Source organism: Culex pipiens, chromosome 3 (assembly GCF_016801865.2).
Source record: "Culex pipiens pallens isolate TS chromosome 3, TS_CPP_V2, whole genome shotgun sequence".
Lineage (NCBI taxonomy): Eukaryota > Metazoa > Arthropoda > Insecta > Diptera > Culicidae > Culex > Culex pipiens.
In genome coordinates, this window is record NC_068939.1 from 130808036 (window position 1) to 130814354 (window position 6319).

Genomic DNA, 6319 nt, shown 5'->3' on the forward strand with positions numbered 1-6319 from the left:
CAGATATTAGCTAATTTACTATCCAGGTTACTATACTACACTGAAAAAATATAATATTTTCAGTTATGAGCAATGTAATTAGCTTATATCTGTAAGCCCATACATCCAATTGAAATGTGGTCAAAGGCAAACTTATGGGAATTGGACGAGCTTTAGGGCAAAAACATTTTCGAGAGTGAAAAATCAAGTCTGTCACATAGAAATTGCAAAAAAAAACTATCAAAAAACCTATTTTTTCAACATTTTTAATTTTAAAACCGCTGTAACTTCACAAGGATTGGACTTAGGACAATGGTCAATAACAAGACTTTTATGTAAAATTGTCTGGAGAATCGACTCTCGTGTTTGGTTTTTAAAAATATTGACGTTAAGAGCACTTTTCAAAAAAAACAGTTTCAGTAAATGATTTTTGTTTTTTTTTTATGTGAGTTGCTCCATCCTTCATTTTTCGTGAGTCCCCGGGTAGACGGTAATAATAAAATTCATGCCATTTCAATAACAAATGCTGTTAAAATAACAAAAAGTGTTATGGAATTTTCTCGCAAAATCCATTTTTGCATAAGAGTTCAATAACAGTTTATGTTATCATAACAAAATTTGTTATTGGTCTGATATTGATTGAAAGCCAAAACAACTTGGGAATAACATTTTTTGTTATGGAAGGATAACTCCAATTGTTATTGGGATGATCGAATTAGTTGTTAAAATAACAAAAAATAATAACAAAGATATGTTCGAAGAATAACTTAAAATGTTATTAGTTTGTTATTACCATAACATTTCAATAACAAAAAAATCATAACGACGAATAACAAATCTTGTTATAAATAACATTAAATGTTATTGGCCTAGTATTTTAAAAAAACAAAAATTGTTATTCCCAAGTTATTTCCGTCTGCTCGGGTCTTTTTGTAACATCTTAGGCTATTTTCACAAAAATTTTGAACGAAAAAAAATCGTGGGCCCCCCTTCAAATTTTGATTTTTAAAACTTGAAAATCAAAAAATCTCATAAAAGTGGCTAGTTTTTTTCTTTCAGTGTATTTTTTTCGGAAAGCCCGTCAAATTTCATATAAGTTTGTCTTTGACCACTTTTTGATACGATGCAACGGCTTCGAATACAGGAATATTTAAATTACTAAATACAAAAATATTTAAATTACTTACGCCCTTCTCAAATGTCATTATCGAGTGAAACTGGCTCCATATACACATAAATGGCTTATATAAGCGTAGGATAATATGTCTACAAAGTTTCATTGGAATCGGAGAGGGTCGAGAAAAAAGTACTTTAAAAAATCCTGTTTTGGTCTGGAATTGCTCCAGTGGGAAACAGAATTTTTCAAGGGAAATTTCTAATTTATTGGAAATTGTTCTGATCTTGGTTCTGATTAGGCTCGTTATCCGCCAATTGAAAATAATTTAAAAATTAAATTTCAGCTATCTTATATTGAAGCAGATTACTTTTCTACCTCTGATTTTATTCCTCATCATCTTCCAAATTCCTAATCACAGTTCATTCAGAATTCCATCCACATAAAGGCAACACCTGGCGCTGTCCTATCATGAAGAATCCCTTTTTTCCTGGCATGTGGAAGTTTTACCGAGTTAATCCATCAGCGAATCCCACACCTGTGTTACCGAGCGATTAGAATGCTAAAGAGTCTGTGCACTTCTCTCACCCTAAGATACCAACGCTTCAGTTCTGCCACAAGAATTGCTGCGTTTTGTGATTTTCTGTTCCATAATAACCGAACTAAATAATGGATGAAGTGCTTCGCCTTACAGTTCACGCTTCGCACATCTTCTTACCACCCGGGCAGACGGTAATAACAAAATTCATGCCATTTCAATAACAAATACAGTTAAAATAACAAAAAGTGTAATGGAATCTTCTTGCAAAATCCATTTTTGTTTAATAACAATTTTTGTTATCATAACAAAAATTGTTATTGGTCTGATATTGATTGAAAGCCAAAACAACTTGGTAATTACATTATTTGTTATGGAAGAATACCGCCAACTGTTATTGGGATGATCGGACTAGTTGTTAAAATAACAAAAAAAAAAATAACAAAGATTTGTTCGAAAAATAACTAAAAATGTTATTAGTCTGTTATTACAATAACAATCCAATAACAAATAAATCATAACGGCGAATAACAAATCTTGTTATAAATAACATAAAATGTTATTGACCTAGTATTTTCAAATATCAAAAAATATTATTCCCACGTTATTTCCGTCTGCTCGGGCAAGGGATGTGGAGGAAAACGGCCTCGTGTTCCAAAATATAACACTGGATAATCGAGGGCACTGAAGAGTTTTGAATTTCTTAGGGATAGAAATGTGTTCTGTTCTAAAGTACATTGAAAGTCCTTAGAAAAAAATCAGATGTCAGAAAAATGCATGATTTTAAACACATTGATTTTGAAGAAACCAATGAAAAGTTCCTCAAAACCAGGTGCCCCCACCCTTAAAAGCACTTGTCGCTACCGTAGCGAGCTGATTCTGGCTGCCAGGCCAGAGTGTGAGTGTGCGAATTTTCATAAATAATATTTCATGTTAATGGTGCTGAAAATGATTTACGACACATTTCGTAAACGTCTTTCTTTTTTTTGCTCCAAAAACTGCAAAAAAAAACTGCTCACTCTCTTCTTGCAACAAGAAACCACTTCATGAGGAGTGCTCCTGCTCAACTCTCCGGTGAGTGGTGGTGTCGTGAAAGATGATCTGCTGGGTTGAAGTTTATGGAACATTCCAGGTTGTCACAATTAAAAATGTTCTCCCCAGTGCGAAGCTTTCTCGTTAGGGTGAAACGAGACCAGATGGTCGCATTAAAAACACCTTTTTCGGCTTGGTACGATGTGGAGCCATTAGTGTGCCATCTGGCATTAGAATTCATTGCAGGAGTGATTTTTCTCGGACAGGGTCTGAAAGGAACTGAGATGAATTTATGAAAGAACCAATATTTTCCAAGCGATCTCCAAGCGCAAGCACCAGGTGAAATGAGTGCCAAATTGAACAGCATATGATCACAAAAAGGCATTTTTGTATTTTTGTATTTTTGTAATTTTGTATTTTTGTATTTTTGTATTTTTGTATTTTTGTATTTTTGTATTTTTGTATTTTTGTATTTTTGTATTTTTGTATTTTTGTATTTTTGTATTTTTGTATTTTTGTATTTTTGTATTTTTGTATTTTTGTATTTTTGTATTTTTGTATTTTTGTATTTTTGTATTTTTGTATTTTTGTATTTTTGTATTTTTGTATTTTTGTATTTTTGTATTTTTGTATTTTTGTATTTTTGTATTTTTGTATTTTTGTATTTTTGTATTTTTGTATTTTTGTATTTTTGTATTTTTGTATTTTTGTATTTTTGTATTTTGTATTTTTGTATTTTTGTATTTTTGTATTTTTGTATTTTTGTATTTTTGTATTTTTGTATTTTGTATTTTTGTATTTTTGTATTTTTGTATTTTGTATTTTTGTATTTTTGTATTTTTGTATTTTTGTATTTTTGTATTTTTGTATTTTTGTATTTTGTATTTTGTATTTTGTATTTTGTATTTTTGTATTTTTGTATTTTTGTATTTTTGTATTTTTGTATTTTTGTATTTTTGTATTTTTGTATTTTTGTATTTTTGTATTTTTGTATTTTTGTATTTTTGTATTTTTGTATTTTTGTATTTTTGTATTTTTTGTATTTTTGTATTTTTGTATTTTTGTATTTTTGTATTTTTGTATTTTTGTATTTTTGTATTTTTGTATTTTTGTATTTTTGTATTTTTGTATTTTTGTATTTTTGTATTTTTGTATTTTTGTATTTTTGTATTTTTGTATTTTTGTATTTTTGTATTTTTGTATTTTTGTATTTTTGTATTTTTGTATTTTTGTATTTTTGTATTTTTGTATTTTTGTATTTTTGTATTTTTGTATTTTTGTATTTTTGTATTTTTGTATTTTTGTATTTTTTGTATTTTTGTATTTTTGTATTTTTGTATTTTTGTATTTTTGTATTTTTGTATTTTTGTATTTTTTGTATTTTTGTATTTTTGTATTTTTGTATTTTTGTATTTTTGTATTTTTGTATTTTGTATTTTGTATTTTTGTATTTTTGTATTTTTGTATTTTTGTATTTTTGTATTTTTGTATTTTTGTATTTTTGTATTTTTGTATTTTTGTATTTTTGTATTTTTGTATTTTTGTATTTTTGTATTTTTGTATTTTTGTATTTTTGTATTTTTGTATTTTTGTATTTTTGTATTTTTGTATTTTTGTATTTTTGTATTTTTGTATTTTTGTATTTTTGTATTTTTGTATTTTTGTATTTTTGTATTTTTGTATTTTTGTATTTTTGTATTTTTGTATTTTTGTATTTTTGTATTTTTGTATTTTTGTATTTTTGTATTTTTGTATTTTTGTATTTTTGTATTTTTGTATTTTTGTATTTTTGTATTTTTGTATTTTTGTATTTTTGTATTTTTGTATTTTTGTATTTTTGTATTTTTGTATTTTTGTATTTTTGTATTTTTGTATTTTTTGTATTTTTGTATTTTTGTATTTTTGTATTTTTGTATTTTTGTATTTTTGTATTTTTGTATTTTTGTATTTTTGTATTTTTGTATTTTTGTATTTTTGTATTTTTGTATTTTTGTATTTTTGTATTTTTGTATTTTTGTATTTTTGTATTTTTGTATTTTTTGTATTTTTGTATTTTTGTATTTTTGTATTTTTGTATTTTTGTATTTTTGTATTTTTGTATTTTTGTATTTTTGTATTTTTGTATTTTTGTATTTTTGTATTTTTGTATTTTTGTATTTTTGTATTTTTGTATTTTTGTATTTTTGTATTTTTGTATTTTTGTATTTTTGTATTTTTGTATTTTTGTATTTTTGTATTTTTGTATTTTTGTATTTTTGTATTTTGTATTTTGTATTTTTGTATTTTTTTATTTTTGTATTTTTGTATTTTTGTATTTTTGTATTTTTGTATTTTTGTATTTTTGTATTTTTGTATTTTTGTATTTTTGTATTTTTGTATTTTTGTATTTTTGTATTTTTGTATTTTTGTATTTTTGTATTTTTGTATTTTTGTATTTTTGTATTTTTGTATTTTTGTATTTTTTGTATTTTTGTATTTTTGTATTTTTGTATTTTTGTATTTTTGTATTTTTGTATTTTTGTATTTTTGTATTTTTGTATTTTTGTATTTTTGTATTTTTGTATTTTTGTATTTTTGTATTTTTGTATTTTTGTATTTTTGTATTTTTGTATTTTTGTATTTTTGTATTTTTGTATTTTTGTATTTTTGTATTTTTGTATTTTTGTATTTTTGTATTTTTGTATTTTTGTATTTTTGTATTTTTGTATTTTTTGTATTTTTGTATTTTTGTATTTTTGTATTTTTGTATTTTTGTATTTTTGTATTTTTGTATTTTTGTATTTTTGTATTTTTGTATTTTTGTATTTTTGTATTTTTGTATTTTTGTATTTTTGTATTTTTGTATTTTTGTATTTTTGTATTTTTGTATTTTTGTATTTTTGTATTTTTGTATTTTTTGTATTTTTGTATTTTTGTATTTTTGTATTTTTGTATTTTTGTATTTTTGTATTTTTGTATTTTTGTATTTTTGTATTTTTGTATTTTTGTATTTTTGTATTTTTGTATTTTTGTATTTTTGTATTTTTGTATTTTTGTATTTTTGTATTTTTGTATTTTTGTATTTTTGTATTTTTGTATTTTTGTATTTTTGTATTTTTGTATTTTTGTATTTTTGTATTTTTGTATTTTTGTATTTTTGTATTTTTGTATTTTTGTATTTTTGTATTTTTGTATTTTTGTATTTTTGTATTTTTGTATTTTTGTATTTTTGTATTTTTGTATTTTTGTATTTTTGTATTTTTGTATTTTTGTATTTTTGTATTTTTGTATTTTTGTATTTTTGTATTTTTGTATTTTTGTATTTTTGTATTTTTGTATTTTTGTATTTTTGTATTTTTGTATTTTTGTATTTTTGTATTTTTGTATTTTTGTATTTTTGTATTTTTGTATTTTTGTATTTTTGTATTTTTGTATTTTTGTATTTTTGTATTTTTGTATTTTTGTATTTTTGTATTTTTGTATTTTTGTATTTTTGTATTTTTGTATTTTTGTATTTTTGTATTTTTGTATTTTTTGTATTTTTGTATTTTTGTATTTTTGTATTTTTGTATTTTTGTAATATTGACAATTGACTTTATTATAAAAAGAATAAATACTATAATGTCATATAGTACATAAAATGACTTATAGATAAATGTCAATATATGACAATAAGT